The 21341-nt window shown below is 44.0% G+C and overlaps 1 protein-coding gene and 1 long non-coding RNA gene across 13 annotated transcripts in view; one reads left to right on the top strand and one right to left on the bottom strand.

The window, feature by feature from the left end:
* Positions 1-683: 683 nt before the first annotated feature.
* LOC149917549 (uncharacterized) lies at positions 684-9736 on the bottom strand. Of its 2 annotated transcripts, XR_016467844.1 has the most exons (4): positions 9629-9736; positions 9246-9325; positions 8335-8763; positions 684-768 (listed from the first exon to the last, which is right to left on the bottom strand). It is a non-coding gene; the product is annotated as an uncharacterized LOC149917549 (long non-coding RNA). The 2 variants fall into 2 exon arrangements; XR_016467843.1 differs by lacking the exon at positions 684-768 and having other exon boundaries at positions 7866-8763.
* Positions 9737-9929: 193 nt separating this feature from the next.
* Positions 9930-21341, top strand: part of MPP7 (MAGUK p55 scaffold protein 7) — a 142791-nt gene continuing 131379 nt past the window's right edge. For 4 of the 11 annotated variants that reach the window (XM_031616079.2, XM_090143006.1, XM_090143007.1 and 1 more), the window contains exons 1-2: positions 9930-10081; positions 16208-16283. The gene's annotated coding sequence lies outside the window, so the exon portion shown is untranslated. The other 7 variants (XM_090143011.1, XM_090143013.1, XM_090143012.1 and 4 more) reach the window with 7 other exon arrangements.

Genomic DNA, 21341 nt, shown 5'->3' with positions numbered 1-21341 from the left:
CTCTGCTTTAAGCAGAATGCACTGAAGGACACCTGCACACACTGACACCGCCTGCACACAGAGTGCTGCTGAGTGCACAGCACAGACTGCCTGGAAGCAGGCAGTTCCAGCTCCTCTCATCTGCTCTGCGAGAAGAATCATCATTTGCTGCAACACCAGACCTGGCATCACCAGATTACACATGGCTTATCTGGGCGAAGAAAAGTCAACTCAGCTTATTTTAGATCTACCTTTAATTAACTTTTAATAAAACCAGACAATATTTTCCTAACACATGAGCCTTATGTAGAGGGACTATAATCTCATGAAACAGCTTAGGTGTAGTCTTATGTTTATCCCACCATGGCTGCTTCAAGGACTTTCACTACACCAATGTCCTTTAACCCTTTTGTTTGCCTTTCCCATTCTAAATGGAAGCAGCAATGTGTGTTGCAGCTGCCTGTGTGGACTGGTTCAAATTAGCACAACCTTCCTATTTTTTCTGTCTCCCATAATTTTTTCTCAACACCCACTGGGAAGAGAAAGAATGTGAGCTGCCAAACAAGCAGAGCACATAAACTTATCTGCATTCAGAAAAAAAATGCATTCAAGCAACACTATTAATGTTGCATAGTCAATCATTAAACTTGGGAAAGCTAATTTTGTAATTTTAAATTTTAGCATAGTTTTTACTTACAGAATTGCATACTGACTTTTCAGTTGTGCTGTGAGTATGAGCAGTTTCTGAACCAAAAGAATCTGATGCCTGCCAGACCCTTGTCCTTGTTCCTGAAATTGGGAAATGAACAGTGGATGATACAGGGAACTGCATGAAGAAACAGGATTGTTTTACAATTAGGATAACAGGGTGCTATCCCTGGAGAACTGCAGTCTGCTCGGCTTCTACTGGACTGTTCTAGGAGAGAAGTGCTCAGTGTTACTCTCCGATTTCACATCCCTCATCTTGGTGCCAACTCAGTAATACAGGATTTGGTTTGCAGACAGCCTCTGATGGCTGTAACTGAGGTGTGCAGGCACTGTTCTTTGAGCATACAAGGGATGCATAACCCTAGGTTAACCACCGACTAAAAAAAGGTCCTAGAAACCACACACTGAAATTAAGTGGTGCTTTTAATCTAGTTTAGTATGCAGATTTGATGATATAATGCTGCAATTGCTACAGAAACTGGAAGAAAAATGCCAGCACCACCTGTCCATATTTACACTCACTTTATGCTGCACAGCTGGATTCCCAGGATATGACACAAGCTGCAGAAGGTAGATGGGGGTGGAAGAGTTTTCCTCTGCCCTGTCCAGTGCTCTGAGCTGCAGCCACATGGGCCCTGAGCAGGACAGGCTCCAATTTTGGCAAGCTTTTGTGGGTGACGTTTTGTCAGATTTCCAAACAGAATGAAACATCAGCAGGATGACATTTATTAACTATGTTAAAAATGGACTGTCAAGAGAAGGGGAAATGTGTAGCTGACCATACCTTGGAGTAACGCGTGGTGCAACCTGCCAGCCTGCTGGTACACCTCAGGGAATACCACAGGCAACTGAGTTGTTACTGTGCAATAAATGTTTTCATGGGGCTGCAGGCATCCAGTCCAGCCCTGGAGCTACAGAAGCGTGATTCCCACAACACTGTGCTAGCACCAGCCATACTGAATGTATTTACAATTCTCAAAGCACTCCATGAAAGAGATTCTAAATGCTGATAGTACCTGGTTGATCTTGAATGACAGTAACTACTAAAAGACTGGCAAGAACCCAAATAGTGGTAGGTCACTGCAGACAGAGGTAAAGATGCTTTCCTGCCCATGGGGCCCTGGGCAACTTGGTCTGGTGGGAGTTGTCCCTGTCCACAGCAGGAACTTGGAACCAGATATCTTTAAGCTCCCTTCCACCTCAAGCCATTTTAGGATCCTGTGATTCTAAAACCAGCATCAGGTGTGCTAAAGTCTGTGCTGGCTAACATGCTTCCACACACAGAAAGCCTGGAGCCAGCTGAAGTTTTCCTTAAATGCAATCCAGAGTAAGAGGATCAGCCTTGCTTGAGCACTCACAGGCATGGTCCTACCCATTGGTCAGAGGAGAAAGAGCAGGAACTATTTCCAAAATAAGAATATGAGTCCAGCCAGGAAGGCATTGCTAGGTGTAATAACAATTATCTGCTAGTCATGTGGTGAATGCTGTTGCCCATAAAAATTTCATCCACAGCAGATTTTGCCACATTTATCTTGCCATTATTATTATTATTGGTAGATTAAAATCAATAAAGAGCCACACAGCTACCAAAACCTCTATGCTTTTATCTAGCATCAGACTGCATCCAGCATTCTGATTACCCAACTGTACACACTGAACAAGGAAAGATTGCACTGCAAGATCTGGATGAGCCACCCTGGAACAGATGCACAGGTCCCAGCTTTCATCTCACATTCTCCTGCTTCCTGCACAGCGTTCCTTAGATCTGGCACTTGTTCTCTTGCCTCTGAATGGGACAGTCTCCTCCTTCCTTCCCATTGCCTAGATGCCAGCTGGGAGGTCACTGGGGGTGCATGGCAACGTCCACCTTCTCAGTTTGTTGCTTGGCTCCAGCTACATGCATAGCAGCTGGAAACAGCCATCACTGGGAAATTCTGTCCTCCATGTCATCCCAGGCTGCAGTGTGTGTGGTAGCTTTGTAAGGAAAGTGCATGTCCAGGTAAGGGAGAGAGACTTACTTACTGAGCTGTGGGAATGATGCACAAACAGGACTGAAGTTGCAAGAGGCATGAGTTTGCTCTGGGACATTCTTAACCTTTAAGCAGTATCAAGTGTCTCAGTAAACTGAGAACTGAAATACCCTAAAAGTTGGCCAAATTAGAGTAGATTTTCCCTCAAGAATTAAAAAAGCATCCGAAAAGTCTTCCTTTGCTTAATTTGAAAGCAAATTTTTTTCTATTAAACATTTCATTCACCTTTTTGCTGTTGAAAAACAATCTACTCATCCTATATTTGGCTTCAGAAATGCCAGGATGCTTTCGCTATTCATTTCCATAAAGAAGCAAAACACCCTCATGGTGCAGACCGTCAGCACAGATGCCTGCAGCCCACATTGGCGTAGTCTGGCACAGCTGGCTGGCAGCTGGCTCCAGGGTGGGGAATGTTAAGCCTTGAGCAAGGGGCTGCCCAGGCTCTTTAAAGCCTCAGCAGAGCTGCTCACCCTGCTCACAGGGCCTTGGGAAGCGGCTGAAGGGCTGATTCCCAGCAAGCAGATTTAAATAGGTTTCCAGCTTAGGGAGAGAAATGGATGTTTGTCTCTTAGGGGAGCTGCTCCTTCCTCCCACCCCTCCCTTGGATGTGCACGTACATGCACAAAAAAGAACAGAATGGGATATGAGTGCTTTCCAGGAGGAAAAGACTGTTCCTCCACAGAGGCAGAAAAGCACTTTGGCAGACCTGAGAGGTAATAGAGTTTAACTGAGTTGAAAATAAAAGACTGGTAATGAGATTTTGCACTAGATTGGCTGGCTTGTGCTGGCAGGCAGCGAGCACAGCCAGCCTGCTTACAATTCACTGGGCTGAGCTAACCGAAAATAGAAACTGAAGAACCACAGTGTGTTTGTTACCCAGTCCAGAGTGGTGAAAACGTTGACCTGGAAGGATTAAGACAAAATTACAGCTCTGAAACGCAGCCACTTGCCTTTTTCTTAGTGTTGTTACAATGGCAGTGACCTTCCTGCTACAGCAGTGGAACAGCAGCCCTGACAGGAGCACAAGGAAGTGTGCTCACCAGCTCTGTTCTGACAGTGGGCCATATTTCTGCTGGTCCTGGTGGCTCAGCAGAGACTAGCAGCACCTGCAAGGCAGAAGCTTGTGCTGGAGTACAGCAGCACCTGCTGCTTTGGGAAATCTGAGGCAGCAGATCTACACAATCCACCCTGGACATTAGGTCTGCTGCAGCCTGAGCTCAAAGCATCTTTGCTTGTACTTAAGAAGAGGTAAATTTGAGACTGTCTTGCTAATGCCCATGAGGCATTTGCCTGTGTGTGAATCATCCATGTCCAAGCAAGGGCACAAGAGCTGCTGCTAAGGCATCTGGCATGTATCAGGAAGCTCTTCAGCTCGTGTTCTTGTGGCCTTTTAGTACAGACTCAGTGCAGCATAGCTGGGTGCAGTCCTGATTTTAAAGGTAGGTTGATTACTCCTAGCTAAGTATACAAGGAAAGTGTATATCTTCTTAGATTATGAAGGAAAATTTATATAAATTTCTGGTGTCTTTCCTGATGTCTGGAGGATTACATGGCTCTCAGTATTCATCAAGCAGCTCTAGTAAACATTAGTTTAAAAATTTTCTGGAGAATGAGGATGCTTTATAACAGCTGATAGCAGCTAGATTGATAATGAGCATCTTACAGTGAGGTGGTCATTTTTCAGCCTAGAGATAACCTCTCACTATGCACAGCATGCAGAAGTGCCAGTGGTGCATACTGTACACATTGTGGCTGCTGTAGCTTCATTTAATTAGGGAGACATCCCAGAGATGGTAACTTCTGCCTGTTCTGGACTACCATCTTCATCTTCTCAGTTATGATATACCCCACTGTCAGCCACATATATAACATTTGTGAAGTGGGAGGACCAGGTTATCTCCAAAGCAAACATCCTTCCCGTGTAACATCTCCAGGCGCGCAGCATTGGTTACTCAATTTTCCTGTTAGAATAAGATCACTGATTTAGTAGAGTTGTTTTAATTTCATAACACACTATAATTGTGCCCCAATTTGTGAAAAAAAAAAAGATTTATCTGTCTCCCTCTTGTATATTAGAAGATGTGATTTTCTGAGATTATAGTTGTATTTTTCCTGTTATTCTTGGTGGCCTGTCTCTACCCGAGCAGTTGCCTCTTTTATAATGCATCCCCTCCAGGTAACACTCAAAATACATCAACCAAATATGATGATAACTTAAAGTAATGCCAAAGGGAGATCTGCTTTCCACTGTACAACCACTCCCTACCCAAAGGAAAGGGAGCAATGGTTTGTGCTCATTGCCTTAGCTCTGTTTGCACAGGTGTTCTGCACTCTGCCTCCAGGCTGCAAGAGGGGAGGTATTACATCCCACTTAGGGGGAGAAAATACAGGGAAATGAGGTCAGTTTAGAGGCAAAAATATAAGGGAATGAGATCAGGCAACTAGGTAGAAAATTAAAATGAAATGATGGCTGCTTATCAAACCATATATGTATATATATTTCACACTTGTGTCTGTCACTAACTTCTGATGTTGATCTCAGCATCAGCATTCTTTTCATCCTATGAGAGGAAGACTAAAATGCGCATGCAGGACCACCATCATGAAACTGTACATTCTTGGCTTGCAGACAAATCCTAATTCATTAATAGCAGTCAATACTTTTCTGTTACTGCTAGGAAGGATAAAGAAAGCAGTGACGTTGTAGCTGTCTTGTGAAGCAAACAGTTCATCCTCCCAGGATTTCAGCAAAATAAAGTGCAGTCCTAATTAGGGATGATACATGCTCAACTTCATAGAACTGAATTGCTCACGTTGGAAAAGACCTTAAAGATCATCAAGTCCAATTTGTATTCATTATGTTCTTAATTCTTTCACAACTCCACCATACATTCTAAAGTTGTCTTGAAAGAAATGCAACATCACTGTTTAATGCAGAAATACTCCTTTGTTTAGAAGTAGAGCAAACATTTTTGCTTTGCTAAGTCTCAACTGAATGAGTTTTTCTCCTCTCCAAGCACTGCATTAAAATATAATATGACTATTAAGATGTATAAAGGACATGCCTAGCTTTGGTCCAGCAGTGTCCAACCCAGTTTAGTGATGGTAAGAGACTTATTTAGTCAAATTCAAACCAGTAAACAAGATTAAAAAATATAGTAGGTGTGCCAGGGGTCAGGAGGTGGCAGTAAAACTCTGAGATGTTTGATCTGCATACCAGTAGTGAAAGTGTTTTAACTGCAAACCAGAATTAATAAATGATTATTAATAAATGATTAACTTGTGAGATTCTAATAAGAAAAGCAAGGCATGGTCAGACACTGATCATACAATTAGGAACAGTATAAGGGACAATTAAATGATACGGATTATACAGATAAAACTACCTTCATTAAAATCTTAGTTAATATTCATAATTAAAATGATTAACAGTTCAAAACAGGAGAATTCCAAGTCTGAGAAAGCCCCAGAATAACTTCTCACGTTGGGTGGAGAAGCAACAGTGGATGTATTTCAAAATTCAGCAAAGTGGACTATGGCCTGATGACTAGGCAAGTTTATATACATACAAACATAGTAAATATATATTCACACACACATATATATAAACACACATCAATAGCATGTATTTGGATGGAAGAGCAAGCTTCAGAATAGCTTGTCTTTGAAGCAAGATTATGGGAAAACATACAGGAATGTGTTCAAAGTAGAACAGAATGTGAAGTATCAGTCTAAAGACAGGATTCAAACTAGGAATATGCATGAAGCAAACTGCTTTATTTCTGCTCGGTTTACTTTATTTAGCTTCTCCTTCATAAATGAGAAGCTGGTGGCATGAATGGCAGAATATCAAAATGGTCTGCAGTAAGGAAAACTATATGCCTATGGAAGATGAATGAGATATTTGGTGAAGGGACAAAAGCTGGCTTTGGTCACTTATCAAAACTGTATGCATATTCAGAGCAAATTATGCATAGCAAAAACAGCCACAGCAAGTATGTTCAACATGTAGAAACCAGAATGGTAAATCCTGAAAGTGGATGTTTGTCTCACATACAGACCTTTATGACAGCTGGATTCTCCTGAAGAGAAATATGTATGCACCACAAAATCAGAAAGGTGATCTCACAAAAATTCCTCAGAACTCTAAAGCAGCAGAAGTTTACAAGATGAAGGACAGACTGGAGAGAGCTTGACACAGCTTGACTTTTTTTTATAATGAAAGGAAAAGGTTATAATTACTGTAAAGGATATAGAAAAAGATTCAGAAATTGCTATGGAGAACACATAGAAAAATTGTTCACGAACATCAAAATATCAGAGCCCTGTTTGCTTTGCAAACAAACCTAAAACAACTAAAAAAAAAATGGTTAGCACGTTTTTGTATTTATTCATATTAATCTGTTCAAGCTCCATACGCCCTACATAACATGACAGCTTTGTACCACATCAGAAAAGGAAATTTGGATTCTCTAGAGAGCTCTCTTGTTTTTACAAGTGAGAATTTATCCACAACTGCAAAGCAAATAATGCGTACATGTGAATGTGCATGTTCTCCTAATAAAATCATTTGCATAATTCATTTACTGCACCTAGATATACTTCAGAATTCTGCTTAACAGCAAATTTCAGAAGGTTTTGCAATTACAGTATGAAAAAGTGTGAGAAAACCAAATCAATTTTTAATAAATTCATCTGTTTCTATATGTTTTCCAGCATCCTCATCTTGCAATGATTTTTGCTGGTTCCAGTTCCTCTCAGTGGGTCTTTCATGCTAGGCACAAACCTGTCTGAATACCATGAAGATGAAGCACTAACACAAAAAAGCAGCAAGCATTTTCAGTGTATCAGGAAAAAAAAAAAAAAAAAAAAAGGACTTATTTAACTTGCTCCAATAATGCTGGAATTTGAGATGGAAACACAAATAATGCTGATTATACTTTGTCAGACTAAATCCAAGGAACTAAAACACTTGACTCCAGGCTGCTGTCATTTCCAAATATTCAGGGAGCCATTAAAATATATGTGTTTTTTAAAAAAATCTATTTTCTAGAAAATTCTCTAAATAAGCATTGCTGGTAAACTCTTCTCAAATGTAATGTGATACAAGCTCTGTGCCAAAATCTGGAACACAGCTGAGTGCTCTGAACAGAGTGGGAGACACCTGAGATGGTTCTCTTAAATTATGCAAGAATCTCAGCTATGCACAGTAAAAGCATCAGTGTCAGGAGGTGAAGAACACAGCACTCTATACACTCACAACTAAATGCATTTAAAGCAGGAGTTCTCAAAACTCTCCCAGGAGTTTTGGCCACATTTTGTAGAGGAACTCTTAGTTTCACTTCCCATTAATAATCATAAAACATCTTTGTGCCAGATATAGTGCAAAAATATGGAAAAATAATTTTAGGAAAGTATTTAATATGTTTTAGCTACCTTGAGACAACAGTTTAGCAACTGCAAAGAGTGGGGCCAACAGCTTGTTTTCGGCTCTTTGGAGACCACCAGAAGGACCGTGGGCCCTGAAGTGGTCTGCAGACACGGCACCTCCTGGGATGTCTTTCTGTGGTTGCATTTCTCCATGACATGTAGGAGGTTACTTTTGCAGATGTCTTACCTCGTTGGCCAAATCAGTCGCCTTTAAAGTGTTTTGGGCACTGCTGTCTCACATTAGCTTCCCTGGTGTCTTATTTCCTCTTGTCCTTTTCCACCAGAGGAAGCCTTAGGAGAATAATCACAGGAACATCAGCACCTAAACTCCTTGAATTTCACTCCCTGTCTTCTGCAGGTCTGGCTCTTAGACTTTCAGACTTCGGATTGATTTAATGATGTTGGGATGCTTAGTTCTTCACTGAAGTTGTGCTGGAGAATGTCATCTCCCTGGTTTATAAAGAGCACTGAACTGTGGGAAGATATTCACCCTCCTCAACTTCATCTATTTTGCAATCAAATGGGAGTGGTCAGCTTGCAGGAGTTGCATTGTTTGGGGTTTGTGGAGAATAGGTCCTCTTTCAAAGCAGAGGGCTCAACTCACTCCTGCCAAACACTGTAAGAGGAAAAGAAGGGTAATTCTTGGATGGTACGACGGCAAATCATCTTTCTGGCTGGAAGCCTTGTTTTGGAGTTTTGTTGCTTAGTATCTGTCAGCACTTTAATTCCTAAGAATTAACTTTCTCTTCCAACAACTTGGCCTCAACTAAATGTTTGCATATAAAGTGTCACAACTCAGAAGTTTATTTATTTATTTATTTATTTTTTTAATTAACTTTCCAAATGTGGTTAAGTCTCGAGACATGGAAAAGTACTTGGGGGGTACTCAACATTAAAAGAAAAAAATTATTAGCATGGCACACATTTAATCTTGTGAAATATTTAAAGGAAGGCAAGATGAACATTTAAAGTATGACCTTGAACAATGCAAAATTCTGCAGATTTATCCTGAAACGGGGCTGTATTTTGAGGTGTCTGGCACCTCTAGCCATTGTAATTACTCTACTGCCTTTGAGAATAACTTATTACAAAACTAACCTCACGCGTTCAACCGGTTTCCTCTCAGAAATGCTTCAGGCACTGACGGATCACAAGAGGAGGGATCTCGTCCCCAGACTCTGAAGATACGAATGAGGAGGAAGTGACTGTTAATGATTTGCCGATCTAAACTAAAAACAAACGGCAACGCAGTGAAACCATGCAGTTCCGCAGTGCCCAAACCCTCGCGTTACATCGAACAGAAACAAGTGCCAGAGGGCGAGCGCGATTAGCTGCGGTACGGCACGCACCGAGGCGTGCGTCGTGATGGAACATCAGCCCCCAAAAGGAGAGAAAGTTAGAAGAAATGAAGAGCCTTCGGGAAACACTGACGCATCTCAGCGGACTTTTGTTGCAGGCACATTCATCACCCCAAATCCCACCTGAGGGCAGCTCAGAAAAACTCCGCCGAGTACAGAGGAACGAAAACCTTCCCGAACAGCACAACGCGCCCCGCACGGCCAGAGCCGCCTCAGCGCCCGCGGGACACGAGCCGCGTCCACCTGGCGTCACGAAACCCCCGAGGGGCGGGCCGCGGCCTCGCCCGGCGACCAATCAGCGCTCCGCCCCGCGCCGTCCTCCCCCCTGCAGCCAATAGGACGCGAGGCTTTCCGCGGCCCGGGGCCTGGGCGCGGGGCGAGGGCCGGAGCCGGGCTCCGGCAAAGCGGTCGTCGGGATCCGCGCGCTCCCGCGGAGCTCCGCCCCTCGGGGCGGGGCCCGGCGCGGCCCGGCCCGGCCCAGCGCGGCGGCAGAGGCGATGCGGAGCCGGGGCGCGCGGCTCCTCTCCTAGACGGAGTCTGGGGCGCGTTCGCCGCCACTCGGGAGACCGGCCGCAGGTAGGAGCCGCCGTCTCCGCCGGGCGAGGCGAGCGGGACGCGGCGCCGGGGGCGCCGAGGGGCGGCGCGGCAGAGGCAGGTGCGGGGCGGGGGGCGACCGAGGAGGCGCCGGGGTGAGGCGGGCCGGGGGCGCGGCCCCCCCGCGGGTTCCAAGATGGCCCCCGCCCCCCGAGGGAGGCGGCCGGCCTCGCCGCCCCCCGGCCGGGAGCGGAGCCCCGCGGCGCTGCCGGGGTCGGGCCCGGGGCTGGGGCCGTGGGGAGGGCTGAGCCGCCCCGCCCGGCTCCTGGAGCCCTCCGGGGCGGTGTGAGCTCGTCCCGGGAAGTAATGGATGTGAGCGGACGTGAGGGGCCGGCCGGCGCGCAGCCGGGCTCGCAGAGCCGTAAATTTTAACTCGCGGCTGTCGGTGCCGCGAGGTGCGCTCGTAGGTTGGTTGGGAATAGCGTAACTCGGGCGCGGAGCCGGCCGCTCGTTGGTTTGTTAATGCTCACGCTTAATCTGCGTTGAGCGAGCCTTAAAAACATCCGTAAGTAGCATTATGAATTGGGCGAGTTGCACGTGAGCGGCAGAAATGAGCCTGGATGCGGCAGCGCTCGGAGCGCTGCGTCTCCCCGCTGAGGTCCGGGCGGTGCTGCTGCTCAGCCCGTGGCAGAGCAAATAAACCCCTTCCCGCACCTCCAGAGCTTTCTCTGGTTTGGTTTTGTAAACAGCCCTGCTCATCTTTGCCTTTCCCTCCTGCAGAGCGTGGTGTGCGATAACTTCAGGGGCTTTCGGGGCGGGCATCCTTCAGCCTCACGGAGATCTCCAGCACTGAATTTCAGCATCTCCTTTCTACAGTTTTCAGTGAGGTTCAGAGCTCTTATTTCAGGCATCCTTAGGTCGAGATCCTGGTTTCAAGGAGAGCTGCTTGTAGCCACCGTGCCTTGTTAAAAGTGCCTTTTGTATATGTCCGTTTTAAAATGTAGCCATGAGAGTTTTGGTATGAGGTATTAGTGTCATCCTTCACGACCTTTTAATGCAGGGGTGATTATGTCTCTGTCGTATTTACAGGAAGATCTGGCTTAATTTACAGCTTCATTTTTCACTTAATTAGAATAAACAATGCTTTCACTGATGTGGATGATTAAATCTCTGATCTCGCTTAGAATTAATGTTAGGATTTTGGTAAATGTCACTGTTGGATTGAGTAAGTCTTTTTGTATGCAGAACGGGTGATTACATGCAGTTTCTAAAAGCAGTCTTAAAGCAACAGTTAATTTAGGTTTTAGGATTTAATCTCTTAGAGCAGAGAATGAATGAAAGGGACACGGCAGTTTCAGCTGTGCATGTTTATTCATCAGAATGACAAAGAGTAAAGGGGTAACCTAAATGACAAAAGGTAGATCTAAATGGGCTTGGACTTAGAGTGGTTTTGGATTTGACCATCTTTCTGCTGACATGTGTACACCTAAATGGGGACAGAGGAAGTCCCAAAGGTGCTTATTGCTGTCAAGTGGCAGAGAGCATTGAGGAAACATTGCTCTGTGTTTACTTGGTTCTTTTTCTCTTCCTCAGGCATCTGTCAGCAGTCCTTATCAGAGACAGGAGGCTGTGTTGCATGAGCCCTGCTTCTGGGCTGGTGTGGTGTTTGTGTGCACAGTAAAATGTCTTCTGTGCTGTAACACTCAATTTGGAATTTAGTTTTCATATTAGGCAGGTGCAGCACTGTAGGTTTGCAAGAGCACAATGTGAAAGTCAGAACCAGGTGCAGAGAAAGCAGATTAACATACTATTACTTTTGGTGCTTATTTGCACCTTCATTAAAGTTGACAGCTCCCCAGCTCCTTTTAGGAAGCAGTCACAAGCATGTTTCAAAGTGCCAGCTCTCTCCTCAGCGCGTGGTGGGAGCGCTGCAGTTCTCAGAAAGATGCTGGTGGAAACTGCTGGAACTCCCATCTGTTCTTAGGATGTTGCAGCATTGCTTTTGGCTAGAAGTGAAGCTTTGATTGGGCTTTCCCGTGATGAATTTTCCTTACGCAGCAAACCGCCAAGCATGCTTGAGCCTTTCATTTATCTGTAACATATGGAAGGGAGCAGAAGGACCATAAGAAAAGTAGTTCAGTAGCACCTTTCTGTCTAACCTGGTTCCTCCACGTAAGGGTTGCTTCACAGAATCACAGAATGGCCAGGGTTGGAAGGGACCTCAAAGATCATGAATCTCCAACCCCCCTGCCACATGCAGGGCCACCAACTTCCACATTTAATACTAGACCAGGCTGCCCAGGGCCCCATCCAGTCTGACCTTGAACCCCTCCAGGGATGAGGCATCCACAACCTTTCTGGACAGGCTGTTCCAGCACCTCACCACTCTCTGTAAAGAATTTCCCCCTGACGTCCAACCTAAATCTTCCCTCCCTCAACTTAAAACCATTTCCCCTCGTCCTGCAGTTATCTACCCTTTCAAAGAGTTGATTCCCCTCCTGTTTGTAGGCTCCCTTTAGGTACTGAAATGCTGCAATGAGGTCACCCTGCAGCCTTCTTTTCTCCAGGCTGAACAAGCCCAGCTCCCTCAGCCTGTGCTCATAGGGGAGGTGCTCCAGCCCCCTGATCATCTTTGTGGCCCTCCTCTGGACCCTCTCCAACAGCTCCCTGTCTTTTTTGTACTGGGGGCTCCACACTTGGACGCAGTACTCCAGATGGGGTCTCACAAGAGCAAAGTAGAGAGGCACAATCACCTCCCTGTCCCTGCTGGCCATCCCTCTTCTGATGGAGCCCAGGATACCTTTTGCTTTCCAAGCTACGTTTCAGAACTTGCTATGATAATAAGTAAAGGCAGGAAGAAATCCAGTCTTGCTGCTAGCAAAACTTCCATTACTTGTCTCCTGGTGTACCTCTTTGAAGGCCGTTGTAGTGACTGAAGCAATTTTCACCACCTAGTGTAAGGTGAATTACATGTGGGAGTCCCGAAAGCTAATACAGCTTAATCCCAGCCTGTGGTATGTGTGTGTTCTTCCTGCCCCCATCTCCTGGGAAATTCTCCTCCTGGTTGCTGCTATACATAGCTCATTAAGGAAAAGATGTAGTGTATTCTTGTCCCTTCCTAATTTTACTCTTAGAAACATATGACACAATAAATTGACACTTGCTTGCAGTGGATCCTGAGTATTTATATCATAAGTGATGTCATACCTTGGATTTCCTTGCCAGGTAGTAGTACTGAAGTAGCAGGAGGGAACAAGCCTTACTTAATGCATGTCAAATTAGCCTTGCTGTGCAGTATCCTTAACATCCCTGGACAGCACAGCCCACTCGCTCTGTGCCACACCTCGCTGGCTGTGTGGCAGCTCTGAGAGCCCTGGCTCTGCTTGTCAGTTTTCCAGGACCTTTGGAAGATTACCATGAGGCATTCAGTGAAGTTCTTTTAGTGAGTTTCCAAGTTTAAGTGATACTTTGACATGCTCTTTATGTTAGCTAGCAGTCTTTCTTCTAGAGGAAAACCAGCAGAAAGCAAGAAGAAGCTTGTCTGAAGATGCACAAAACTTTTGTTGGGTGTTTTTGAAGAGTATCTATATTCTTTATGCATAGCTAGCAAGGAATATGACAAATTTTCCTTCCCCTCTTCAGAAGGATGTTCTTGAGCAATAGCATTAAGCAGACTAGTTTTGGGGACCACGGCTTCTGTCCTGAGAATGATTTAGCTGTGCATGTTATGAATCAAGTGTAGACTGGACTTTATCTCGCCATTGCTAGCTATGGAGAAATGATGACCAGCTATTATAAGAGAGTTTCAATATATTTAATATTTTGGGGTTACATGTTACTGTGGCCAGTTTTGTCACTTTTCCATTCAGTCGTGAGGGCTAAGATGCTCCCACAATCCCCATTCCTGGGGAGCTTAAATGAAATCACAAGTCAGGCTAAAATCCAGCCTGGATTAAAAAGCTGAACAGTGCCTTCTGAAAGTATGTTATGGAATCATAGAGTCACAGAATCACTAAGATTGGAAAAGGCCTCTCAGATCGTCTAGTCCAACTGTCAACCCATTATGTCTACTCATGGAATCATTAAGGTTTGAGAAGACCTCTGAGATCCCCAAGCCCAACCTGCCCCCACTGTGCCCACTTGCCATGTCCCCAAGTGCCACGTTACCATGACTCTGGAACAATTCCAGGGACAGTGACCTCACTGCCTCCCTGGGCAGCCTGTTCCAATGCTTGACCAAAGACCCAGCAGCCTTTTTTGTCAATTCATCTGGCTTTACAGTTGGTTGGAAATCTGGTGTGTTTCAGTGTTTGCATGCTTCACATGATGTGCTTGGGATGTTGTATCTTAAAGAAAAAAAAAAAGAAGGAAAAAAAAAAGTGTTTTAATAGAAGAAGAAATCAACTCAGTCAATTTAAAGAACCAAAATGTGGACTTTCCTGGTTCTTTAACAATGTGCAGTATTGCCAGTGATGTAATCATTCTACCACAAACCTGCAGTGAGGTGCTCTGGAAGTGAACCCACTGTTTACATCTGGTATGCTGTCAGTATTTAAAGATAATCATTTGAAAGAATCTGTGAACTAACTCCAAATAATACTGCAAAACCTTGTGGAACTACAAAATGGGCAATGTGATTGCAGTCATATGCAGTGTGCCAAGGCTATGACGAAATGTGAACATTGAAAGCGTAGCCCCATCGGTAGAAAACCCTGGGGTTTTCTATTGATTTGACTGCTCTGTGCCTGCTATACACGTGGGACTTGCTGTGGTTGTGACCCTGGGTGCTACCATTGCTGGTCCTGCTGCCCATTGCCAGCAGGAAACAACAGGTCTTTGGAGCTTGTAGAGGGGCAAGCAGAGCATGGTGCCAGCTGGAGTGTTGAAAAAGCCATTTGCAAAATGTCAGGGTACACAGCTAGTCATGGTTTTGAGATTATTGCTGACTTTTTAGAGCAGCATGATTAGTTACTGTGAAGGAAAGAAATGAGCATCTTTACTACAAGGATGATGTTCTAATGAGAGAAGGTGTACGCATAACATTTTGTACCAAAGCTTGATTCAGCCATGTATAAACTGTTATCACATGTATATGAAGTCTTATGGGTGCTTGCTTCTATTATCCCTATCCGCATTATCTGTATCCATTTATTTGAAGCTTTCCTATAACCATTTTGAAAAAAAAAAAATAAATTACTCCTTTAAGACTAATTTGCTTAAGGTAGGCTTGGAGGCAGAACAAATTTGCATATCATCCTACCACCATGTCCTAAATAAAGGTCTCTTCCGACTTTTCTTATTTTTTTGCAAGGTTTCACAGAGAAAGGATTGTTAGGAACTTATTCTCGTAACATTTAGAGACACAACAACCCCAGGCAATGCTACAGGTTTGGGACAGAGTGGCTGGAAGTCTGTGTAGAAGAATTGGACCTGGAGGTGTTGTCTGCACTCAGCTGAACGTGAGCTTGCAGTGTGCCCAGGTGTCCAAGAAGGCCAGTGATGTCCTGGCTTATAACAGAAATAGTGTAGTCAGCAGGAGCAGGGAGGTGATCTTCTCTCTGTACTCAGCCCTGATGAGGCTGCACCTTGAGTGCTGTGTTCAGTTTTGGGCCCCTCAGCACAAGAAACACATCAAGGCCCTGGAGTGTGTCCAGAGAAGGGCAATGAAGATGTGAGGGGTCTGGAGCACGAGGCTTATGTGGAGTGGCTGAAGGAGCTGGGATTGTTCAGTCTGGAGAAGAGGCTCAGGGGAGACCTTATTGCTTTCTACAACTTCCTGAAAGGAGGCTGTGGTGAGGTCAAGGTTGTCCTTTTCTCCTGTGTGACAGCAATAGAACAAGAGAAAATGGCCTCAAGCTGCACCAGAGGAGATTCAGGTTGGATGTTAGGAAAAGCTTATTCTCTGAAAGAGTGGTCAGGCATTAGAACAGGTTGCCCAGGGAGGTGGTGGAGTTACTGTCCCTGGAGGCGTTCAAGAAATATTTTGTTGTTGTACTGAGGGATGTGGTTTAGTGGGAAATGTTGGTAGTAAGTAGGTGGTTGGACTGGATGATCTTGGAGGTCTTTTCCAATCTTGGTGATTCTATAATTCTAGAATAAAAACACGAAGACACTTCATGTTTCCAACACTAATATCATAATACTATTAACCTTTCCTTTTTCCTTCAGGTTCCATACGTTCTCAGCTCCCCAATCTAGAAAATGCATACCTTGCATCTTCGTTGAAATTAAGACAGTTGTACAGGTAGGATTACCATATGATTACTCTTTTGCCCATGGTTTTCTGATGGTGGATTAGGTTGTCATTTCTTTTCTCTGCTCCTTAGCAGTGTGTAGACTGAGATGAGAAACCAAGAGTAGAGTTATATTCTATTTAGTATTAATAAATAAAGCTGTCAGATGTCAGCATAATGAAATGTGGTGTAAGTATGCTTAATTCAAATTGTATGCTGCTTTATTGTCTTATAAAGACAGCGTATTTTTTTTTCTTTTGGAGTCAGGAATGATTACATTTTCATATGTTCTTTCATTATATATGATGGATTATGTTTTGAAAACATAGGGAAGTGTGTTACCAATACAGCCAGCAGTGAAGAAAGATTGGCCACAAGAACAGTTACACGATAAATTATATAACATACTTAAGAATAAGGTAAAATGCTTTAGAGCTACTAATTATGCCTCAAAACTTGGAAATGTCTACATCCATTTATATAAGGAGCACAGAACATCTTTATTGCACTCATAATGTGTTGTTTGGTGGACTGAACTTGGCTTTAGCGAATGAATCTGTTCCAAAAGCAGAAGTGTAGTCTCATATATGAAATGTAGGGTGCTGTTTCATAGTCAGTATGCCATGGATGCTTTCTGAAGAAGTGTAATTGACATTGCTAATTATAGGTAAGAGTGGGATATTTAGATTTCACGTATTGCATGTGGCTAGATGAGAAGCTTGAACTGGCGAATGGAGAGGGTTTTTTTTGTTGTTTGTTTTTTTTTTTTGTAAGAAAAAGAAGTTGCAAATTCAGATGATAGAAAGCCTTGCTTTTTCATCACAGTCTGGAAAGAGTTGCAGAAGAAAACTGATCTCAAGAAACAGTATTAAATTTCTCTTCAGAGGCTTAATAGGTTCAGCAATGAAGGTTTTCAGATACAGTAATAGAGGTTTTCAATGAAGTAGCTGTTCACGAGTGGTTAATTATCTCATTGTGATCTGGGTCACTGGGGAAGCTGCAAACAGCTCACTTCTGTGTTCTAATGGCAAGTGGGATGTGTGTATGGAGGGGGAACGCTGAAGCTGTATTGTCTGGAGACCAGCAGTGCTGGAGAAGTGTCCACAGCCAGCTTCTGAGCGAGCAGCTTACCCTCTTTTTCAGGTGTGTTGAGGATCAAGGCTAGCAAGAGTGTGCAGTATGGCTCTGTAGGTTGCATTGAAACTTTTCTCTGCTCCCTGTGTGCTCCCACTCCATCCTTACTGTCCTAGCAGCCTGAGACATGCATGAACAGCGGCTCTTTGTCAGCAGCTCTGCTGGGCTCCCTGCCCTGCCTTCCCTGCTGTTCTCGCCATCTGCAGACATGTGGACTCTGAATTGAGTCACTTGCTGTCTTGCATCCCAGGCTGTCTGAACCAGCAACTCCCAATCGCCTCCAGTATGTGTGTATGTAACCTGCAGTTTTGGCAAGTTAGTTTCAGTTCTAGGGATTGCTTTCTAACGGGGAAAGGAATGCCCAGTTTGCATTACAGTGCTCTCACGTTTCTTTTCCAAATATCTCAATCTATTAAAGAACATTATAATTTGATGTTAGAATTTCCTTGTATTGGAAAGACACAGGGCTACAACCCAGCACGGGCACTGTGCACACCTCTGGTTTGAAGTTTGTTACGTGTTTGAAATACCATATGAACTGGAATCTGGACCACCTTCAGCTGCCATGACCGTCTTAGGGCAGATATCAAAATGACAAACCAACCACAGGGTATAAAACTGTGAATAGCATGCTTGGAGGGAAGCGTGGAGTGGTGTGCTGGGTGCTCGTCTGCCTCTGCAAGCTGGGAGCGGTGGGATGCTTCTAAGGAAAGGCTCTCCGGTGCTAGGATACCTTGTTGCTCAACAATGAGACTAAGAGTAGTGTGCAGCAGCTGAACAGTCAGTCTTCAGGAAAAGCAGTTTTGGGAAGCAGTGTAGGAAAGATTTGTGGTGGCCTTTGTGTGGAGCTGTGGCTACAACAGGCAAGCATGGAAGGTGGGCGCTGTTGGAAGTTCCTTCTGTTCGTGTCTGCTGAAAGAGAACCGCGTCTGATCGGTGCTGTGTGTGCTGCTGCCCAGAGCAGAGGGGCAGTGGTGGCTGGGAATGGCTGATTTCAGAACTGGAGGATCGTGGCTTCCTTGGCAGCTACATCTGGAAGCTTCTTCACCATGACGGGAGGAAGTGGCAAGACAAATACTGGAGAGAACAGGTGGCAATGGGGTAGTTGATAATGAAGAGAAAAGTAGGAAACTGCATTACACCAATGCCGTAATCAGCTTTTTTTTTTTTTTTTTTTTCAATGAAGCTATGAAAATTGTTTTCTAAAATTTGTATTGTATTCAATATGAGTTATTCCTGATTTCCTGACACATGTATTTATTACTTAAGAAAGATTATTTGGCTTCATTCTCATTAAGGCTTTTCACTGAACTTGTTTATAATGATAAATGCAGAGTGTTAAATACCTTCATTTCAACAGCAAAAAAAGTGGGAATGAGAACAGAACCGTGTTAAAATCCATGCAGGAACTTTTCAAATAGGAAGAACCTGCAGCTGGTATGACTGGGGAGGGAGAGTTCATGTATTTCAGGTGCAGAGGGATATAGTAACAGTTAACTAACTGGAAAAATACACAGGAAACATAATAACCAATGACAGTAGCATTGGTGGTCTCAGCCCACTGCCTCTTTACTGGAGGTTATCAAATAAAGGCAAAGGTTGGCAGTAAAAGACTTTTTGTTACTGTAGGAAGATACTGAGATACTGTTTCATTTAATACTATTTTCCTTCGCAATGAACAGGGCGGACAACATCTGTAACACGATGTTTAATTCTGTAACTTTGTTGTGTAGGTGGCCATGTGTAATGGATGATGGCAGCTGAATAAATGCTGCTTCATTAATGTTGGATTTTACACTTTACTCCTCGGACTTAGAGCTTTATCACAGTAGTAATGAGTTCTGGCTAGTGGTTTTGGCTTCCAGTGGATGATGGCAATTAAACTTGAAAGGAAACGAGAGGGATTCTGGTCACTGATCTCAATTGTTGCTGCTGACTTACTTCAGAGAATTAAATGCCCCATCTTAATTAATCACTTATTTTGTCTTTTCTAATGTTGTCATCTGGCTTGGATATAGCATTAATATTTAAAATGTATGTATCAGTTCAATAAACACGTGCATTACTTGTCAAAACACTGCAGCTTGTTAAAATAAGCCCACTGCCATTGCAGTTAAACATCCTTGGAGTGACATGTGGTGGCAGCAGGCACACTGCGTGTCTGTGCTGGCTGCTCAGCTGGGATGCTGGTGCTTCTTTGGGAGAGAAAGCCTCTTCCTTTTGTGAATGGAGGATCTTCAGATTCCTGTAAGGAGAACATTGTGTGCCCATTAAGATGGTCTTACATCAGTATAAAAACAGCAAGTTTAATGCTGTACTCTAGAAACGGGGAAGTGTTTGGTTAAGAATCTGGATCTTCTGTGGCTGCTCACTAAGTTTCCGGTATGTTGGAGTAGCTACACAAGAAATCTCAATGACCACATTTGTCCTGCACGGTGAAGATCTAAATAGAAAGTGAAGTTTCCCTCAGTTGTCCAGAAAATCAAATCTCATCTTGCATTTTGGTAATTATAGTCTAGTATTTGTTTGGCTGCAATCTGTGCAGTTCCTCTACGTTGGGATGACAGTGAGTGTGCTCAGTGTCTGTGCAGGACGTGGTCAGAGCAGCAGCAGTCTGTACTGAGGGTTTGGCATGCCTCCTGTGCCCCTGCCCAGGCTGCAAGGCAGGTGTCCTCTCTGAGGCCACGTGTCTCTGTCCCCTTTCTTGCTGCCAGCTGCTTTTGATTCACTGGTTGGTGAAATGCAAATCTCTTCTCTTTAGGGGGGGATTGAGAGGACAATAAGCAAAGGGCTACTACTTTCCTTATGTGCACAATTAGCATTGGCCTTACGACCCATATGCTCTTACATGTTATGTGATTTTAAAGCATATGTTAACCCTTGTTCTCAGAGAGCTGGTTTTGATTCTGCCTTAACAAATCTTAAAGTCTCACCGCTCTTGCTGCCTTGCATCTTCTTCTGGCTAATGGAAATTGTTCTCTTCCTTTTCATCTCTTTTCATAGAATCATAGAATGGTCTGAGTTGAAAAGGACCACAATGATCATCTAGTTTCAACCCCCCTGCTATGTGCAGGATTGCCAGCCACCAGACCAGGCTGCCCAGAGCCACATCCAGCCTGGCCTTGAATGCCTCCAGGGATGGGGCATCCACAACTTCTCTAGGCAGCAGTGCCAGGGCCTCACCAGCTCTGATTTAAAAAAATAAATAAAAATAGTTTGTCCTGTTCTACAAATCTCATCTTGAGCAACATGAGATGTTATGTCCCTATTTGAATGCTTAATTGGGGAGATAAGTATTTAGAACAATTGGCAGCTTTGCTTTCCCAGAGGAGAAGTGGGAATGTGTCATGGCCAGAGTGAAAGCCTCATGTGTGATTGCTTCTTACCATGATGTTGTATTGCTTTTTTTAATCCATCTTACTTTTCTTTGTTGGGTATAGGCTGTAACAGAGAAGCTAATCCAAAATTCAGTGTTTCAAGCATTGCAGAGAAACTTATGTGGTTAAAAACTAGAAGTTTCAAATACATGGAAGCTACACACTTCCTTTTATTTGTAATTAGGTTTTTTCCATGAAATTTGAAAGCTTTTATGTATAATCTTCCTCTTGCATGCACATTTGCTATGCATAGAAGTTATTTTATAGTGTATCTATTCAAGTCCAAGATAGCCCTTGCTGTAGTGAGCGTGTTTGTGTGTGTGTGTGTGTCTGTCCCTTTTGACCTTGAATTTCAGGTAATTGTTACAGCAGTCCTCTCTTACTGCTGAGCCTTCCCTGCCTCCTTTGATACTGAAACCTTTCCTAGGTCAAGGAAAAAAAGGAAGAATGGTGGGGCAAAGAAAGGAGAATGTCAGGTGTTCACCTTTCCTTTGATGAAATCTGCATATTTCAGGAAAAAAATGTTGTGAGTTCCTCTTGAGAGGGAACAGAGTAGTA

The sequence above is a fragment of the Phasianus colchicus genome, chromosome 6 (assembly GCF_987193195.1).
Source record: "Phasianus colchicus chromosome 6, bPhaCol1.hap1.1, whole genome shotgun sequence".
In the NCBI taxonomy this organism is placed as follows: Eukaryota; Metazoa; Chordata; class Aves; order Galliformes; family Phasianidae; genus Phasianus; species Phasianus colchicus.
Note: the sequence above shows the minus strand (reverse complement) of the source record. Positions and strands in the feature narration are given on the sequence as shown.